Below are 22,180 nucleotides of genomic sequence, written 5' to 3'. Positions count from 1 at the left end.
CTGATCCTCAGACTCCTCTGAACTTTTCCGAGGAGGAGGCTGAACAGAGCCCCAGATTATAAACATTACTGGCTACAAGATTTGTTAGATTCTTAGATTATGTTTCTGCCAGGGCTGAGGGACCTATAATGTGTTTCTAGTCAATCCATGTAAGGTAGACAAAACACATTTTACCAGCTAAATACTACTTTCTGATCTTTTTTGCCAATTCATACCCTATATATGTTTATGATACATAAAGATAATTAGAGCTTTTGTAGAAGCTTCCTATAGAATGAGAACTTCTGATAAGAGTCTTTAAAATGTTAACCAACCGCTTTGGAGGGTATAATCCTGATGAAAGTATTGCACATTTTATCTAACTGCCCCTAGGGCAAACTATTATGCCAGCTATTACATCATTTACGCTCAAGTATTTTAAAATGAATTTTATAGTATAGCAGAGTTAATGGATTCATTCATTCAATAAACATTTATTGATCATTCACTATGTGCCAGATGCCATAGTAGAATCTGGAAATACCAAAGCCTATAAAATATATTTCTTGTCCCCAGGTTATTCAAAGTCTAGTGCTAATAAACAAGGACATTAAATCCACAATTGTTTGTGTTTCTGGGTGCTCTTGGGAGTTGAGTGGATAATGCAAGCCTAGATATGGTGCATGTAATAATTCAGATATATGTCTTTATAATGTCTGTGCAAATTCCTTGCATCACACATTGGTAAACTTCCTCAAATTGTACAAATCCCTTTGCAATAAATAATCTGAATCCATGTTTTTGATGCTTGGCTGATGACAGCTTTTAAGATCCATCCCTCCCTCTTCCTCTCTACATTTGTGCAAGCTAAGAAAGCCTGAATTCTCCCTCTTTTGGTGGAATATTCAAACCACACAAGCTCCTACCTACATGTGGGATCCGTCAACCTGTCCTTACCTTGTAACCACAATGAAAACCAGAAGCCAGTATATTTTCCTTCTTTCTGAAGTCATTGCATATGAGCTTGGGAGATGTGCCTTTTCTCACTCAAAATCTCATAATGTCACTGAGAAACCTTTTTTTTTTTTTTTTTTCTGGTATCCTCTTGATATTTCTGTAGCATCATTGATATTCACTGAAGGAGAAAATGTTTTCTAAGGCATGGTCATGGTGTCATTGTTGTAAGGGGATCAGATCAGATAAACCACAATCAGACTTCACATGAAGGAACGTTTACCTGTTTCAGCAGAGATACCAAGAGCAGCGCATGGCAGGGAGGCAGGTTGGGCAAAGGGGGTTTGCTTTAGTTATAGAAATCCGTCTCTTCACTTAAAGTGTTTTAAATAACTTTGGCAATTATAATGGAAATTTGCTTTTCAGTCATGTTTATTTTGAATATGGGCATACACTTTTGATTTTTAAAGTTAGAATTCAAAGTAAATGATGGGAAAGTTAATGGAAGGATAAATATGTAGCAGAATTTAGTATCAAAAGGGGGAAATACTGAACCGATTTTCAGTTCCTTTTTAGTATGGCCAAGATGGGTGTTTTAAGTATAAAAATTTATTTCAAATTTTGCATACATGCAATTATTTTCTTACACAAAGGGGTTCCTACTTTGAAGAAATAGCTTCGAATTATATTCAGTTTAATTTGAATGTAAATGTGTTTCTGGCGTTAGGACCCTGCTGAATCTAACACCTGCTGTCTCAAAAGGCGAATCATTTGAAGCTGTTGCAGCTTGAAACGACCCATTTTCATAGCTCCTGTTTCTGAAATGGCCGTTTTTGAAGCTCTTATGTCTGAAATTCTAGGTTTTCTGAAAAAATTTTAAAAAAGATATTTTAAAAGAAAAGCTGCTTAATGTCACCAACAAAATGTAGGGGAAGTAGTTCATTGAAAGGCTAGTTTTAAAAGTAGAAAAAAATTCTGGCCTTCTGCTAAATGCTAATGAGATGTACATAACCTCTGAGTTGATGAGAAGATAAATAAGGTTTAAGTTTCTCCCTAGTTACTGAGGAGGCTATTGTAGCTGAAAGCACACTTAGTCACATATAAGAAAAGCATAATTTGTCTGTTAACACGATGTTAACCTACAGCTTGTACATCATCAATCTTGCCACTGTTGGGTTAAAGTGAAAGTGAAAGTCACTCAGTCGTGTCCTACTCTTTGCGATCCCATGGACTCAGTCCATGAACTTCTCCAGGCCAGAATAGTGGAGTGGGAAGCCTTTCCCTTCTCCAGAGGATCTTCCCAAGATGTTAATTCCTTCAGAAGCCTGTCTTAAGTCATGACTCACCTTCTTAACAGTGAATATTTTTGTTTTAGCCACTTAGGATGGACAGCATTAGGCTCCAGTGAGAAGCTTTCTGATTCCAAATGCCTCTTCTAACTGGAAGGGATGAGTGTTAACATCTAGCCACAAAATAATATACGAATTTACTTGTGAGAATTTCTATTTTACACCCTTAAACATTTTTCCATTAAGTAGTATTTTTTTCCTTTGGTGTTAAATCAACATCATTATCATATTTGCTATTTACACAGCATTTGCTTTGTGTCAGCCATTGTTGTAAATGCTTTATATGTATTCATTCATTTGCTAGTCATTTAAAATGAAACTACACTTAGAAAAATATATATTTTTACAAATGAGTAAGTTTGCACAAAAGTTTATTGCTATCTTTTCAGCTAATGTATATTAACTGGGTATTAGTAATCTATGGTTGCATAACATTACTACAAAACAGCAGCTTAAGGTAACAAAAATTTTTATCTCACACAGTTTCGGAGGGTCAAGCACCTAGGGGTGGCTTAACTGTGATTCTAGCTCAGGGTCTCTCCTGAGGTTGCGGCTAAATGTCAACTGGGGCTACAGTCATCTTGGCTGGGGCTGGAGGTATCTGCCTCCAAGGTCACTCACTCATATGGCCTCAGTTCCTTGATAAATGGACTTGTCTTTTGTACTGCCCATGTTGTGACAGGTGGCTTTTCTTAGAGCAAGTAACATGAGAAAGAAAGAGTTGGGTAAACACACACACACACACACACACAGAAGGACCAAGACAGAAGCCACAGTGACTTTCACAACTTAATCTTGGAAGTGATGTATCATTGTTTCTGCCATATTCTATTGGTTGTATGTACCAAAGCTGGTTGGAAAGCATTGATTCTTCAGACAGCAAGGAGATCAAACCAGTCAATCTTAAAGGAAATCAAGACTGAATACTCACTGGAAGGTCTGATGCTGAAGCTGAAGCTCCAATACTTTTGCCACCTAATTCGAAGAGCCAACTCAATGGAAAAGACCCTGATGCTGGAAAAGATTGGGGGCAGAAGGAGAAGGGGATGACAGAGGATGAGATGGTTGGATGGCATCACTGATTCAATGGACATGAGTTTGAGCAGACTCTGGGAGATAGTGGAGAACAGGGAAGCCTGGATTGCTGCATTCCATGGGATCACAAAGAGTTCGACATGACTTAACGACGGAACAAAAACAACAAACAGCTCTGGTAACAGTGTGTGCTGCTGCTGCTAAGTCGTTTCAGTTGTGTCCGACTCTGTGCGACCCCAGAGACGGCAGGCTTCCCTGTCCTGGGATTCTCCAGGCAAGAACACTGGAGTGGGTGAGGGAACTGCAAAAGGAAGTGAATACTGGAAGATAGGAATCTTGAAGGGTCATCTGGAAAGCTGGCTACCCTACCATAACCGGCAAAATGTCTGAACATAACTGATAGAAACTTCACCTGAAAATTATATGGTAAGATAATGAACATTACGTTTCATAGAATGTACTTCTTTCAGTATTGTTCTTAACTTTATTCTCTCTTGATGTTTTGTCAATGATTAAATGTTAAAATGCATATTTTATAATAAATGAAAGCATATGTATTTTACTTCCATATATTTATAATGAATAGAATTATAAGTATTTTCAAGGGTATGTAGAAACAAGGGGAGTAAGGCTCTTTGGGAGATACACACACACACAGAGGCCGATTTCTTCTGTTTGTATCAGTCATCAAATGAGAACAATAGGAGATGCTACAGTGAAACAAAGCTGTCCCAAATGTAGGGCACCACTTACACAGTGGGGAATATAAGCTTGAGTTTTAATTAGACAGTTTTCGAAACTTGAAGCTAAGATCTATGTTTTTCCTCTTCACCGGTTTGCTTTTGCAACTATAATAGAATGGATTGTTTTAAATTGCGGACTTCTTGTATTATGCTGTTGGAGCAAGTGAGAAACTGAAAACAATACAGAGAAAGGCAGTAAATGAAGGTAAGGCAAGAAATGGAATAACATTAGACTTTGTTTCATTTAATTATGTCCATGAATATAAACTATTCTTAGTCTTAAAGATTTTTTTTTTCTATTACCAAAATTTTTTTTTTTTTGAAATTCAGGTGACTAATAGCCACTCCTACTTGTGCTGATACTTCTGGTTGGATTTATTGTTTTTTTGTTGCTGCTGTTATTTAGCTGCTTAGTCATGTCCGACTCTTTTGCAACCCCGTGGATTGTAGCCCACCAGACTCCTCTGTCCATGGGATTTCCCAGACAAGATACTGGAGTGGGTTGCCATTTCCTTCTCCAGAGGATCTTCCTGACCCAAGGGTTGAACCCGTGTCTCCTGTGTTGCAGGCAGGTTCTTTACTGTTGAGCTACCAGGCATTTGAGTGATCTTAAATGACATTTTACCATTGGGCAGGGCATATCTGATATTTTGTATAAGGGCCACTGGGTAGGTTAATCTATTCCCAAATGTTATTACTCAGAACCTTATTATTTTAAAATATATTTAATAATTTATTGATTAAAATAGTAACCACTGTGACATAAATTAACAAATTCTTTAGCCTATACAATATAAACAACTGCTTCCCTCCTCATTCATCTGCTGTCCATGTATCTAGAGAATATATCAGTCTAGAATTCTCTTGCATACATAAATGCAAGCAGAAATGAGAGACACCATTGAGAAGTCAGATCTAGATTCACTCACCAGCCCTTTCCCACTGTTTCCTTGTTGGCTGGAAACCAGTGAAGACCACTTGAATGAGAATACCCAAGAGCTATTTATTGGGGGCTTGCTATGGAAAGAGAATCAGCCAGCATCACCTGTGGTTGGCAGAAACTCAAAGGCAGGTAGAGAAGTGGGAAAGCTTTACAGAGGAATAAACCAAGGCCTCAGGCATGTTCTGATTAGATAGCAAAGGGAATAGAAGAGCTGGCAATGACTAAGTCCTCACTGTTCTGAGCTGGTTGCCATAGAAGTTGTGGCTCGGAATTTGGTCTGACATTGTCCTTTTGTATATTGTTCCTCACTGGAATCTTAGAGTTGGGACAACAAAGACCCATTTATCCATCAGACATTTGGGCACAAGTCTTAGGCCCCAGAGAATTCAGGAGCCACTGAAAATATCTTGGACTACAAAGAAAATGTTGGGTGCAAAACACAAAGAGAGAATCTAAACAAATAAAATAATGTGTAACTGTCCACAAGATGAGAATTTGAGGGTTAAATTTTTCTCTATTGGCAACAATTGCACACAAAATTGTAGTCAATTATAAATAAATGTTGGAGAAGGCAATGGCACCCCATTCTAGTACTCTTGCCTGGAATATCCCATGGGTGGAGGAGCCTGGTAGGCTGCAGTCTATGGGGTCGCTAAGAGTCGGGCAAGACTGAGCGACTTCACTTTCACTTCTCACTTTCATGCATTGGAGAAGGAAATGGCAACCCACTCCAGTATTCTTGCCTGGAGAATCCCAGGGACGAGGGAGGCTGGTAGGCTGCCATCTATGGGGTCGCACAGAGTCGGACATGACTGAAGTGACTTAGCATAAATAACTGATGGCCTCAGGCACTTTTTTTTTTAAGGCAAGCAATTTTGAAAGAAAATTTTAACACTTTGTAAAAAACGTTTAAAGAGAACTTAATGTGGTTCATAGGGGCATCTGGTGGGTTTAACATGATGAAGAGAGAGGCCAAAGTGCACCCTGTATGTGGGGAAACCCACTAGCGCCATCTCTTGGCCTCAGTGAGACCATGCAGCGGGGGTTCAGTTTATCATAAGGATAAGGTAGGGCTTCCCTGGTGGCTCAGAAGGTAAAGAATCTGCCTGCAATGTAGGAGTCCTGGGTTTGATCCCTGGGTCAGGAAGATCCCCTGGAGAAGGAAATGGCTACCCTCGCCAGTATTCTTTCCAGGAGAATCCCATGGACAGAGGAGCCTGGTGGGCAACAGTCCACTGGGTCCCAAAGAGTTGGACACAATTGAGTGACTAACACTTTCACTTTCAGTGGTGAAGGTGTGCCTCTATGCTGCTCAGACAGACTCGCTACCCTCTAGTTAAGCTGAAAATTCTACTGTCATCAGACATCATTATAATTTAGATTGTGGAGGAGGAGTCTTCTGGGAAGCTTCCGATGCATCAGAGTGGCAAAGATATATCATGCAGTTAATTAACCTCACAGAAAGATGAAAGAAAACTGCTCAGCAGCACCAACTTGACTTACGTTTTTATTTTTGTATTTGTGCTTTTGTCCTTGTTTGGCTTCTTCTCCGCAACCCACTACCATATGCTGTTGGGACTCAGCTGTAATTATCCTACCCAGAGATGAAACACAAAGTGAGATAAAGCAAACAGAAACTACACCACCGCAGTTTGGGGCTCTGCTTTAAGGAATGTGCCTGCATTTAACATGAGACAGAACAACTTATATCACATAGAACACTGATATTGAGATTTCACATGTCTTTAGTGTGACCACAACTAATCCATGACCCATAAGTCTGAGCCTGTCATGAAACAGGCTTGATTTTGATCCATTTTTATTTTAAAAAAATAATTCTAACCACTACAACTGCACATTAGAAATACCCAGAGTACTTAAAAGTCCATTCCTCAGCTCCATCAGAACCAAATAAATCAGAAATTCTTAGGGTTTTTTTTTTTTTCATCTCTGTTCTCTCCATCTCTGCTATCTATGCAAGTGATTCTAAAAATATGCTACCATATTGAAAGCCACTGAGTTATACTGTTTCTATATTTGAGGTAATAATATAACTGTGTATTTTCTATGCATGTTCTCATTTGGGATAGTTTTGATGATGAACCATTAATTAGCAATCATTCTTGTGTGGAATAGTTAGTGAAGGCAAACTATCCAGTTCATTTCAAGATCTAAACAACCTAGAGCTGCTGAATTTAAGCACTATTAGGTGAAATTTCAAATCCTTTTTCTTTTTATATTTGTGTTGGTACAAGAGACTCCTGAATGTTGTACTTAATTGTTCTGACTGAAGAAAAGTATTTGGACAGAGAAATTCCTTTCATATTTTCAGTAGAGTGATTGATGTGGTATTTCTACAGGTCTACTCTAAAATAAGCCAATAGAAGTTACTTAGCAAATAGATTAGAAGGTGGTAATTTACAACTACTCAAAGATTCAATTTGGAAGCCAATCACCAGGAATTCCATTTTTTCTTAAGTCTTGATGAGAAATAAGGTATGTTTAATACTCCAGTTTTCACTTACTTGTTTTGGATCTGGAGAAACTGTACCAAAATTTGTTGTCTATTAAACAGAGAATGATTATACTAAATTTTTATTAAATACAGCCAGTGACTGTTATGAAGAGTGGAAGGTCACATCTTGAAGAAAATTTCTGCTTCACAAAAGATGAGGTACAGAGGGCAAATAGGCACAAGAAAATATTTAACACTTCACACTTTAGCTCAGTTGGTCTGCCTGCAATGCAGGAGACCCTGGTTTGATTCCTGGGTCAGGAAGATCTGCTGGAGAAGAGGTAGGCTACCCATTTCAGTATTCTTGGGCTTCCCTTGTGGCTCAGCTGGTAAAGAATCCACCTGGAATGTGGAAGACCTGGGTTCAATTCCTGGGTTGGGAAGATCACCTGGAGAAGGCAAAGGCTACCCACTTCAGTATTCTGGCCTGGAGAACTCCATGGACAGTCCATGGGGTCGCAAAGAGTTGGACTGAGCGACTTTCACTCATATATATCATTTAGTTCAGTTCAGTTCAGTCGCTCAGTCGTGTCCGACTCTTTGCGACCCCATGAATTGCGCACGCCAGGCCTCCCTGTCCATCACCATCTCCCGGAGTTCATTCAAACTCACGTCCATCGAGTCGGTGATGCCATCCAGCCACTCATCCTCTGTTGTCCCCTTCTCCTCCTGCCCCCAATCCGTCCCAGCATGAGTCTTTTCCAATGAGTCAACTCTTTGCATGAGGTGGCCAAAGTACTGGAGTTTCAGCTTTAGCATCATTCCTGCCAAAGAACACCCAGGGCTGATCTCCTTTAGAATGGACTGATTGGATTTCCTTGCAGTTCAAGGGACTCTCAAGAGTCTTCTCCAATACCACATTAGGAAAATGCAAATAAAAACAACGGTGAGATATCACTACATACCCACTAGAATGGCCAAAATCTGGAACACTGATGGCACCAAATGTTGATGAGGCTGTGGAGCAACAGGAACTCTCATTCATTGCTGGTGGGAACACAAAACGGTACAGCCACATTGAAGACAGTTTGGTGGTTTCCTATAAACCTAAACTTTCTCTTTATCATATGATCCAAGAATTGTTCTCTTTGGTATTAACCCAGAACAGTTGAAAACACGTTGTTGTTCAGTCACACAGTTATGCCCAACTGTTTGCAACCCCATGGACTGCAGCACACCGGGCTTCCCTGTCCCTCACCATCTCCTGAAGTATGCCTAAGTTCATGTCCATTGCAATGGTGATGCCATCCAACCATCTCATTCTCTGATGCCCTCTTCTTCTGCCCTCAGTCTTTGCCAGCATCAGGGTCTTTTCCAATGAGTGGACTGTTTGCATCAGATGACCAAAATATGGGAGCTTCAGCTTCATCATCAGTCCTTCCAATGAGTATTCAGGGTTGACTTCTCTTAAGATTGACTGGTTTGATCTCCTTGCTGTCCAGGAGACTTTTAGGAGTCTCTCCAGCACCACAGTTCTAAGGAATCAATTCTTTGTCGTTCTGCCTTCTTTATGGTCCAGTTCTCACAACCATATGTGGTCACTGGGAAGACCACAGCCTGGACTATACAGATCTTTTTCAGCGGAGTAATGTCTCTGCTTTTCAACACATTAGATTCTAAAAATGGCCACAAATTCTTCTCCTGCCTATACCTAGGTTTGTCATAGCTTTCCTGCAAAGAAACAACCATCTTCTCATTTCATGGCTGCAATCACCATCCACAGTGCTTTTAGAGCCCAAGAGGAGGAAATCTGTCAGCACTTCCACCTTTACCCCTTCTATTTGCCATGATGTAATGGGGCCGGATGCCATGACCCTAGTTTTTTAATATGTAGTTTAAGCTCCTTCACTCTCCTTCACCCTCATCAAGAGGCTCTTTAGTTCCTCTTCTCTTTCTGCCATTAGAGTGGTATCATCTGCATATATGAGGTTATTGATGTTTCTCCTGCCTATCTTGATTCCAGCTTTTAACTTATCCAGCCCAGCATTTGTTTTTTAAATTTTATTCATGTATTTATTTTTGGTTGTGTGGGGTCTTTGCTTTACGATGGCTTTTTCTCCAGTTGTGGTGAGTGGGGGCTTCTCTCTAGTTGTGGTGCAAGGGCTTCTCATTGTTGTGGCTTCTCTTGTTGCAGAGCATGGGCTTTTGAGCTTGCAGGCTTCAGAAGCGCTTGGGCTCAGTAGTTGTGGCACACGGGCTTAGTTGCACTGCGGCATGTGGAATCTTCCCAGACCAGGGATTGAACCCATGTCCCCTGCATTGGCAGGCAGATTCTTAACCATTGGACCACCAGGGAAGTCCCCAGCATTTCTCATGAAAACTTATGTCCACACAAAAACCCGAGCACAGATGTTATAACAGCTTTGTTCATTATTGCCCAAATTTAAAAGCAATCAAGGTGTCCTTTAGTAAGTGAATGAATAAATAAGTGATGATACATTCAGACAATGGATTATTATTCTCTTCTAAAAGGAATTGAGTTGTCAAGCCATGAAAAGACATAAAGGAAACTTAAATGCACATTAATAATTGAAAGAAGCCAAACTGAAAAGGCCGTATATGGTATGATTCCAACCACATGACATTCTGAAAAAGGCAAAACTATGGAAACGATTAAAAAAAAAAAAATTCAGTGGTTGCCAGGGGAAGGGGTGGAAAAGGATGACTAGGTAGAGCACAAAGGATTTTTAAGACTGAAATATTCTGTATAATATTATAATGATATTATTATTGTTTTGTTGTATTAATTGCTCAGTCATGTTTGACTCTTTGTGACCCCATGGACTGTAGCCTGCCAGGCTCCTCTGTTCATAGAATACTCCAGGCAAGAATACTGGAGTGGGTAGCTATTCCCTTCTCCAGAGGATCTTCCTGACCCAGAGATCGATCCCAGGTCTCCTGCATTGCAGGCAGATTCTTCACCATCTGAACCATCAGGGAAGCCCATATATCTTTATACATTTGTAGAAACTCAGAGAATATACTGTACCAAGACCAAACTCTAAGGTCAACTATAGGCTCTGGGTACTGATGATATCTCAATGCAGGCTCCTCTTTGGTGACAAATGTATCATTCTGGTGAATGATGTTGATAACGGATAACGCATGTGTGGGGGCAATGGGTAGATGAGAAATCTCTGTACCTTTCTCTCAAATTGGTTTTGAATCTAAAACTACTCTAAAAAATAGTCTTTATAAAACCTAGTCTTTGTTAATTGTGAATAAGAAATAATGCTGCTAACTCCTGATATTTCTTCAAGTTCTTGATAAGAACTGTCTTGTTTGGGCTTCCTAGGTGGCACTAGTGGTAAAGAACCCTCTTGCCAATGCAGGTAGATGTAAAAGATCCAGGTTCAATCCCTGGCTGGGAAGATCCCCTGCAGAAGAGAATGACAACCCACTCCAGTATTCGTACCTGGAGAATCCCACAGATAGAGGAGCCTGGTGGGCTATAATCCATACAGATAGAGGAGCCTGGTGGGCTATAATCCATTTTGTTGCAAAGAGTTGGACATGACTGAAGTGACTTAGCATGCACACATGGCATGCATGCACACTGCTTTGTTTTAGACAAGAAAAACTGAATTTTAATTTTCACGTATCTACAATCTCCCAAGTGCAAACAATGTAACTAGTTTTAAAAATGGGCTTATTCCACTGTTTGCTCTAACACTGTGAGCAGTAGTCAAATGAAAGATTAGACCTTAAAATTCAGGTCTAAGTCTTCTTTTAAACAATTTCTTGTGGAGTTCTACCTCTTAGCACTGAGATTTCAATTTATAGCAATGAAAGGATGTATCTAAATTTATAAAACTTCAATTCAAATACACTTGCTTTGGAGTGTGGCACTTCTCAGAAAGTGAAGTACATCTCTACAACTGGGCCAAAACTGAGGGCTAAAGCTAAAAGGTATTATCTGCTTTTTAGGACAGAAAAGAAACTTATAGGCAAGATATTTTTCCCATTTAGAGAATGTATGCTTCCCTCCTCCCCTTTCCCCCCCTTTTTTTTGCCTGAGGGGCCTTAGCATCATCAAGGTATATACTTGATCAAAACCTCTACTGTGAGAGCCTTTGTTCTAAGCTAGAGTACTTTTTAAAAGCAAATGCCCAAAGCCTCTGTATCTCAAAGTTAAAAATAAAGTTGCTAAACTATTTAAGGTTATATGTCATCTTGGGCTGTGAACTAAAAATAAAATAATGATGGGTATCATGACTTCTCTGGAAGAATAAAGATGGAAACTGAACTCAGAATGAAAACTTGGTAAGCATTAATATCATAAAAAGGATATGAAGAAACTGGCTAGTCTGAAACATAGAAGGCAAGTGCTTTGCGATCTTAACAAAAGCAGATGAGATGCAAAAGAGTGTGTGCTGTATTGGATGGAGTTAGACACTAAAACCCAACTTTCACAGACAGAAAGTGAAAAGTGAAAGTGTTGGTCCTTAGTCATATCTGATTTTTTGTGATCCCAAGGACTGTAGCCCATCAGGCTCCTCTGTACATGGAATTCTCCAAGCAAGAATACTAGGGTGGGTTGCCATTCCCTTCTCCAGGGCATCTTCCCAACCCAGGGATCCAATCCAGATCTCCTGCATTGCAGGTAGATTCTTTTCTGTCTGAACCACCAGGGACTAGCTGTAAAATTTGCAGGGTCTACTGCAAATTGAAAATGTGGAGCCTCTTGTTAAAATATTATTAAAATTTCAAGGTGGGGACAAGATAACCCAGAACTAAGTGCAAGGGTGTCTTACATGTGTGTCCCTGTGTGACTACACAGTGGCAGGTTGATGAAGCCAGCCCTGTCTGTAGAAGAGATAACCAGGCTAGGCATAAATAGTTTTGGTTGAACTAGGGAGTTTCTGTTGCAGAATGCTACTTGATGGACCTGGGTCTGAGTGAACTCCGGGAGATGGTGATGAACAGGGAGGCCTGGCGTGCTGCGATTCATGGGGTTGCAAAGAGTCGGACACGACTGAGCGACTGAACTGAACTGAACTGATAAGTCTTTAGGGATTTGCAGAATGAGCCATTAGCAGTTTATCTCCAAATGGTAAGTAACCTCTGAGACTTTTGTGGCATAGGACAGTGATATTTGCTTAGTATTGTTTAGGATGAAACTGATACTGATGGTATTGTGGGATGAATTGAAATAGATGAAAGATTGAGGACAGAATAATAAATAGTGAGGCTATTTCAAAAGTCCAGGAATAATGTGGGAAAGATTTGAACCAGTAGCCACTCTGTCAGAAAAAACAAAAGTTATACATGATGAGGAAAAATTGGGACCATCATACATTGCTGCTGGGAATGTAAAATGGTACAGCTGCATTTCTGAAAATGTTAAATACTGAGTTACCACATGATCCAGCAATTCCACCCCTAGGGGTAGGTCTAAGAGAAGTGAAACATACATCTACATGTAAAATATCTCATACATGAACGTGCTTAATAGCACCATTCATAATAGCCAAAAAGTGGAAACAGCACAGGGATCCATCACTGTTGAACAGCAAAACAAAATGTGGTGTATCATACAATGGAATATTATTCAGCATGAAAATGAATGAAATGCTGATACCTGCTACAGAGAGAAAGAAATTTGAAAACACTGGCCTAAGTGATAAAAACCAGACACAAAAGGGCATATATTGTATGATTTCATTTGTATGAAATGCTCAGAATAGGCAAATTCATAGAGACAGAAAGGAAATTGGTGTTTGCTAGGGGCTGGGAGGAATAGGGACTGGAGATTAGCTAAGGATATATGCTTTCCTCTTGTGGTGATCTAATTGTGACATTAGATAGTGGTGATAGCTGCAGAATTCTGAATATACTAAATATTGCTGAATTGTTTGCTTTAAAAAGGTGACTCCTATGATATGTGAATTGTGTCTCAGGAAAGTTGTTAATTAAAATTTTGAATATATAAGTAAAAATATATTGTACACTTTAAATATATGTAACTTATTATGAAATTAAAAGATGCTTACTCCTTGGAAGAAAAGTTATGACCAACCTAGATAGCATATTGAAAAGCAGAGACATTACTTTGCCAACAAAGGTCCGTCTAGTCAAGGCTATGGTTTTTCCAGTGGTCATGCATGGATGTGAGAGTTGGACTGTGAAGAATGCTGAGCGCCGAAGAATTGATGCTTTTGAACTGTGGTTTTGGAGAAGACTCTTGAGAGTCCCTTAGACTGCAAGGAGATCCAACTAGTCCATTCTAAAGGAGATCAGCCCTGGGTGTTCTTTGGAAGGAACGATGCTAAAACTCAAACTCCAGTACTTTGGCTACCTCATGCGAAGTGTTGACTCATTGGAAAAGACTCTGATGCTGGGAGGGATTGGGGGCAGGAGGAGAAGGGGACGACAGAGGATGAGATGGCTGGATGGTATCACTGACTCAATGCACATGAGTTTGAGTGAACTCCGGGAGTTGGTGATGGACAGGGAGACCTGGCGTGTTGCGATTCATGGGGTCGCAAAGAGTCGGACACGACTGAGAGACTGAACTGAACTGAGACTGTGGGCCTGCCAGGCTTCTCTGTCAGGGAGGGAGGGGGTTGGTTTCCAGGCAAGAATACTAGAGTGTATTGACCAGTACTGGTTGCCATACCCTTCTAGAGCACTGTATTTCCTGCTGCCCTAGCTGCCAACTCCCCTGAGTACCTGGTGCTGCCAGAACCCATGCAACCCAAGCAGCTGCACCAATTCCACACCTGGCCCTCACAGAGGCAAACCCAGGGCAGCCTCAGGAGCAAACCCCAATGGACCACCCACATGCAGAGGTGGAAATAAAACCATAATTGAAGCACAGGAGCAGTGTGGTTAAGGAAGAAGAATCAAAACCTTCCCCCCAGCTATACAAGCTGCAGACTAAATCCACATGATCAACTAGGCAGACTCTGTGTCTATGGAATATATAAAAGGTCATTGAGAGCTCTCACAAAAGAAAACACACTGGTTCTGATAGTTGTGGACATTGGAGGAAAGAACACACAGGAAAAGGACCAAATTAGAATCTAAGCTGCCCTCACAGCAGGTCCAGAAATGAGCACAGTGTTGGAGGGCATCCTGGGGTGGTGAGGTGGACTGTGACTCCCAGCGAGGGAAAGGACTCTGACAGCAATGACTCAAGAAAAACATTTATTATGCTTATGTTTTGACTTGTTCTGTAGATTCTTTTGGATTTTTTTCTTTCTTTTTTCCTTCTCTCCCCCTGCCTCCCCCCTGCCGCCATTGTACTTGTCAATTTTATTGGCAATATGAAACCTACTTAAGATTTTGAGCCTTTTTTTCTTTTCTTTCTCAGTCACATTTTTTATTGTTGTTATAAACCTCTGCCTGTATATTGGGCTTTTGCAGTTCTGTGGAGTTTTCCTTTATTTTTTTCTTTCTTCTTTTTAAAATTTTTAAACCAATTATTATTTTTTCTACATTTATTCCCTTGTTTGCTTTTCCTACTGTTCTTTTCCCCTTGCAGTTTTTGTTGGACTGTTTTGATTTTGCTTATGGGTGTATATGTATATGTGTATATTCAGTCACACTTTTTATTGTTGTTATAAACCTCTGCCTCTATGTTGGGTTTTTGCAGTTTTGTGGAGTTTTCCTCCCCCTCCTTTTTTCTTTTTTCTTCCATTCTTTTTCTTTTTCTTTTCTCTTTTTTATAATTTAAATTTTTTAAACTTATTATATTTTTCTACATTTATTCCTTTGTTTGCCTTCTATTGTTCTTTTCCCCTTGCAGTTAAACTTTAATGTATATAAATCTTCATCTACCTGTATTTAACTTTACATATCTATTCTTTCTTTCCTTTCACTCAACATATTTGTTAGCTTTGTTTTCATTGCTTTATTCCCCACTTGGCACCTTGCTTTAGTTTAGTTTTCCAGTTTGTGCTTTAGTTAGTTTTATTCTTAACTGGTAAATATAATTTTTGATTTCCTTTGCTTGCTGGGTCAATCAAAAAGAGAGAAGAATCAAACCAACAAAATTAGAAATGAAAAAGGAGAGGTTACAACAGACAATGCAGAAATACAAAAGATTATAAGAGACTATTATGAACAACTATATGGCAATAAAATGGATAGCCTAGAAGAAATGGACAGATTCTTAGAAAAGTTCAATCTTCCAAGACTGAACCAGGAGGAAATAGAAATTATGAACAACCCAATTATAAGCACTGAAATTGAAGCTGTGATCAAAAATCTCCCAAAAAACAAAAGCCCAGGACCAGATCGTTTCATAGGAGAATTCTATGAAACGTTTAGACAAGAGCTAATGCCTACCTTTCTAAAACTCTTTCAAAGAATTGCAGAGGAAGGAACACTTCCAAACTCATTCTATGAGGCCACCATCACCCTGATACCAAAACCAGACAAAGACAACACAAAAAAAGAAAACAGCAGGCCAATATCACTGATGAACATAGATGCAAAAATCCTCAACAAAATTTTAGCAAACAGAATTCAGCAACACATCAAAAAGCTCATACATTATGATCAATTTGGGTTTATTCCAGGATTGCAAGGATTCTTCAATATATGCAAATCAATAAATGTGATATACCATATTAACAAATTGAAAGATAAAAACCATATGATAATCTCAATGGATGCAGAAAAAGCCTTTGACAAAATTCAGCACCCATTTATGATTAAAACTCTTTAAAAAATCGGCATAGAAGGAACTTACCTCAACATAGTAAAGGCCATACATAATAAGCCTACAGCCAACATTATCCTCAATGTGAAAAACTGAACGCTCTCCCCCTAAGATCAAGAACAAGAAAGGGTGTCCATTTCACCACTATTATTCAACATAGTTCTGGAAGTCCTAGCTACAGCAATCAGAGAAGAAAAAGAAATAAAAGGAATCTGAATCAGAAAAGAAGAAGTTAAGCTCTCATTGTTTGTAGATGACATGATACTGTACATATAAAACCCTAAAGATAGTATCAGAAAATTACTAGAGCTAATCAGTGAATTTAGCAAAGTTGCAGGATACAAAATCAATACACAAATCACACGCATTTCTATATACTAACAATGAAAAATCAGAAAGAGAAATTGAGTCAATCCCATTCACCATTGCAACAAAAAGAATTAAATATCTGTGAATAAACTTACCAAAGGAGACGAACTGTACACAGAAAATTATAAGACACTAATGAAAGAACTCAAAGACAGCATAAACAGATGGAGAGATATTCCATGTTCCTAGATAGGAAGAATCAATATTGTGAAAATGACTATGCTACCAAATGCAATCAACAGATTCAATGTGATCCCTATCAAATTACCAATGGCAATTTTCACAAAACTAGAACAAAAAATTTCATTATCCATATATATATATACTCACTCAGTCATGTCCAACTCTTTGCTACCCCATGGACTATACAGTCCATGGAATTCTCCAGGCCAGAAAACTGGAGTGGGTAGCCTTTCCCTTCTCCAGGGTATCTTCCCAACCCAGTGATCGAACCCAAGTCTCCATAATTCATATGGAAACACAGAAGATCCAGATTAGCCAAAGCAGTCTTGAGAAAGAAGAATGGAGCTGGAGGAATCAACTTTCCTGACTTCAGATTATACTACAAAGCCAGTCATCAAGACAGCGTGGTACTGGCACAAAAACAGAAATATAGACCAATGGAACAAGATAGAAAGCCCAGAAATAAATCTATGCACCTATGGGTACTTATTTTTGACAAAGAAGGCAAGAGTATACAGTGGGACAAAGACAGCCTCTTCAAGAAATGGTGCTAGGAAAACTGGACAGCTACAAGTAAAAGAATGAAAGTAGAACATTTCCTAACATCATACACAAAGATAAACTCAAAATGGATTAAAGACCTAAATGTAAGACCAGAAACTAAAACTCTTAGAGGAAAACATAGGCAGAAAACTCGATGACATAAATCAAAGCAAGATCCTCTATGACTCACCTCCTAGAGTAACAGAAATAAAGACAAGAATAAACAAGTGGGACCTGATTAAACTTAAAAGCTTTTGTACAGCAAAGGAAATTATAAGCAAGGTGAAAAGACAACCCTCAGAATGGGGGAAAATAATAGCAAATGAAACAACTGACAAAGGATTAATTTCCAAAATATACAAGCAGCTCATACAATTCAATGCCAGAAAAACAACCCAGTCAAAAAGTGGGGAAAAGATATAAACAGACATTTCTCCAAAGAAGACATACAGATGGTTAACAAACACATGAAAAGATGCTCAACATTGCTCATTATTAGAGAAATGCAAATCAAAACCACAGTGAGATGTCACCTCACACTGGTCATAATGGCCATCATCACAAAGTCTACAAAGAATAAATGCTGGAGAGGGCGTGGAGAAAAGGGAACCCTCTTGTACTGTTTGTGGGAATATAAATTGATACAGCCACTTTGGAAGACGGTATGGAGATTCCTTAAAAAATTAGGAATAAAACCACCATATGACCCAGCAATCCCACTCCTAGGCATACACCCTTAGGAAACCAAATAGAAAATGACACATGTATCCTATTGTTCATCAAAGCACTAATTATAATACCTAGAACATGGAAGCAACCTAGATGTCCATTGACAGATGAATGGATAAAGAAGTTGTGGTATTTATACACAATGGAATATTACTCAGCCATAAAAAGAACACATCTGAGTCAGTTTTCATGAGGTGGATGAACCTAGAACCTATCATACAAAGTGAAGTGAGTTAGAAAGAGAAAGATAAATATTGTATTCTAAAGCATACATACGGAATCTAGAAAAATGGTACTGAAGAATTTATTTACAGGGCAACAATGGAGAAACGTTCATAAAGAATAGACTTATGGACACAGGGAGAGGGGAGGAGAAGGTGAGATGGGAAGAGTAACATGGAAACTTACATTACCATGTGTAAAACAGATAGCCAATGGGAGTTTGCTGTATGACTCAGGGAACTCAAACAGGGGCTCTGTATCAACCTAGAGAGGTGGGATGGGAAGGGAAATGGGAGGGGGGTTCGAAAGGGAGGGGATATATGTATACCTATAGCTGATTCATGTTGAGGTTTGACATAAAACAACAAAATTCTGTAAAGCAATTATCCTTCAATAAAAAATATAAATTAAACAAACAAACAAAAATTATTTGTTGAATGAAGGAATAAAAGGTGAGGGATCTGAACTAAGGCAGGGTAGTACATATTTTTTTGGCTAGTTAGAGGTTCCAGTGGATCACTATTGACAAGTATCAGTCAAGCACTGGGAGATGGAACACTGGAATGTGAAGGAGGGTGATGGGATAGGGACCACAGTTTCAGGGTCATTCCCCTATACTGCAAGGTATCACATTACCAAGAAAAATAATCTCAAGAAAAGAAAGAGTACAGACGTAGAGGACTGGAATTTGGGGAGAACCATATGTTCTGGAATGTTGGGAAAAACAGAAGTGAGATAAGAGGTAAGAATGGATCGGTTAGGTAAGGGGAGATGCTTGACAGAAATAGTCACCCAGAAACTCAGAGGGGGAAAGAGATATTTCCGGAGGCTCAATTTTGCTTCGTGTCAATGCTCTGATCATGAAGTTATTCGTCACTCGCAGAATGAAATTGTTTTACAGAGGAGGAGGCAGCTATACTGTGTGGACGCATAACTAATCAATTGATTTTTACTAAATCTTATTTTGGCTAAAACATTGAGAGTTAAAAACCCTTTTTCAGATAGTTATTATATAGGAAGTTCCGAAACAGAAATCATGCTGTGTTCAATCTGTCAAGATGTTTTGATCACCCAAGCACAGAGACACTCAGGAGAGCAATGCATCATTAAAAAAAAGTCAGATTAATTTCTTCATGGCTTAGGCCAAAAAATCAAACACAAAATATTTGACTACCTGCTTTTTTTTTTTTTTGAGTTCAGAATAGCAGAAAAAAAAATGTATGTATCTTATGCATTCTTGAAAGGAAAAAGATAAATAAATACTTTAATTCAAACAACAGATATTTTCCCCATTTAATCTTTGCTGTTATTTTTTGATTTACAATAAATGGCTCAATAAAAGTGAAATATGATTTTCACCATCATGCTGTGGTTTTCTTCTGATGTTCAGGAAGCCTTGTGTTGCATACAAGTTATTTAACTGTCCCCTAAGGTCTATTGGCATTAGGTAGATATATCTTGATTGATAACTGTTTCTATGCGACACTAAGCCTTCTTGCATTTTGCTTATTTCTAGTAAATGAAAGCAAGTCCCTCCAGACCTTGAGGCAAAATTTAAATCACTATTTTACCTCATGCTGTACTATCTCTCCTCTCAGGGATCTAATCTTGTGACAGCAAATGCTCTTTTTCTTTCACAAAGTGATCAAGCATGTTTAATTGCTTCAAAATAATGCAATTGAATTTATACTTTTATTGTCTAATTTCCAGTTTTGGCAGTGGATGGACAAAACTGGTAGTTGAAGCACTTGTTATATATGTCACCTTCATCTGAGGGCTTATATGTGGTTTTATAGTTTTGTTCTTTAAACTACAATACACCAGCATGTTCTGTCACAGTGCCATTAAATAAAAGATGTAAGAATGGGCATTCTTTAAAGGCTCTTTCATTTATTCTGATTATATTATATCCTCCATTTTTTTTTCATTTCAGACCCATTAGAGACAGTAGAACACAATTCACAAGACTGCATTATAAAGATACTGCCTTTTTCATAGAACCATTTAGTTCAACATGATTTGTCTGAAAGATGAATATTTCAGAAAGAGATTTCAATAGAAATCAATGTGTGTCAAATGTAATATGTAGGAAAGAAAATAGCATTTTGTCAAAAAGAATACTTAAGAAGAAGAATGTAAAGAATTAATGGCTTCCCTGGCAGCTCAGATGGTAAAGAATCTGCCTGCAATGCAGGAGACCCAAGTTTGATCCCTGGTCAGGAAGATCCCCTGGAGAAGGAAATGGCAACCCACTTCAGTATTCTTGCCTGAAGTATCCCAGAAATAATATGTTTACTTACTAGTAATATAAGATAATCTATTTTTAAAGTTAAAGTGCTGACTTTTATTTTCATTTTGTCAACTGCTCTTTCTTTTCAGTGTCATATAAAGTTACCACTATTACTTTAGTATGATATTATTACTTGATTTCTGTAAGAGAATGTACTTGACTTGCTGGTTCAAACTGAGACTTGACAGTTAAGTTTCTAAAAGCTAAAATGGCAGGAATCTGCAAAAAGGGAATTCACTTTAATCTGCTATTTCCCTAGATCTGAACATTTATTTCTAGCCATATTGTTGGTAGATGTTTCCTTCACAGCTGCTGAGGAAAAGGGAAGTGCAAGGTACTTTGAGTTAGAGCTGTGACTAACACCTGGCCTTGAAAGTTTTCAAACCAGAAGAGGGTGGACTTTGGGTTAAAAGATACGCAAAACATGCTTGTTGTAAAGCTACTAGCAGTTTTCTATCTTTGAAGCAGTGCTCTGAACACACCTTTCTTGCTAATGGTTTTTGCAATGGAAAGACCAAAGCAATGGACTGTTTCTTTAAGCAAAGATATATTTAAAAGTCCATAAGCAATGTGAATTAAAGGGTTAACTCAGCAGGCCTAGATTGTCCAAACTCTGAACATTTCAAAGGTTGTCAGCCTAGTCCTTGTCTAGTTCCTGGAAGATAACTTTAGAGCCCTTGGAATATCCAGTCTAATAAGAGTTTGGACAAGATAGTTTATGGTAATAATTGGTTTGTGGTGAATGCCTGTTTTATTTGCCTGTGATCTAAGGTTGTGCTGTATCAGTTTAACTTCTGGGGATGCTGGAGACTAAATAGCAAGGTCAGTCATGCAGAAGCTCCACATCTCTGTGACTGAGCCTCAGTTAGGAAAAAAAAAAAAAAAATGGACCCAAGGCTTGATGAGCTTCCCTTGATGAGCAACACTTTGAATGTCTTGTCATACATGGCACTGGGAGAATTAAGTTCTGTCTGTGTGATTACACTGAGAAGACAACTGGAATCTTGAGTCTGGCTTCTGGATTCCACTATGTATCTTTTCCACTATGTATCTTTTCCTTTTGCAGATTCTAATCTATATCTTTTTTTTTTTGCAATGAACTCTAACCTTGAGTAAAACAGCTTTTCTGAGTTCTGTGAAGCCCAGGATGTTATCAGACCTGATGGTGGTTTTGGGGACCCCCATCATAAGCAGAAATTGAGATATGAGAGAAGTTCCAACTCTAAGTAAATTACTCTGGGTAACAATGCATAACATTTTTGTGTTGTAAGCAGAATTACATCTCTATATTGTGTTTCCTCTTGAGAAAAGTGTCTTTTTCAAAATAGATTTTAATTATAGTGTGATTGCAAATTGTTGCTTGCTTTTTTGGAGATACATACATATATATATTTAAGATGCAGCTTGGAAGAGCTTGGAAGTGAGATTTACAAACTGCAGGAAGGATATGAGTTATGTTCTTTATTTTTAGGGAGAAACCCCAACTTTCTGTGAGACTCTAGGAGGACTGTAGTGTTGATGAGGACATCTGTAGTCATTTAAAGTTAAATAATCCATATATTGAGACATGTAAGAGGAAAAATTTGTCTTTTGATATTTCAGAAGGGTGAAATGTGATAAAATCACCCTTCTGCTATTGCATCCCTTTTACAGATACT

Source organism: Oryx dammah, unplaced genomic scaffold, assembly GCF_014754425.2.
Source record: "Oryx dammah isolate SB20612 unplaced genomic scaffold, SCBI_Odam_1.1 HiC_scaffold_22, whole genome shotgun sequence".
Classification (NCBI taxonomy): domain Eukaryota; kingdom Metazoa; phylum Chordata; class Mammalia; order Artiodactyla; family Bovidae; genus Oryx; species Oryx dammah.
Note: the sequence above shows the minus strand (reverse complement) of the source record.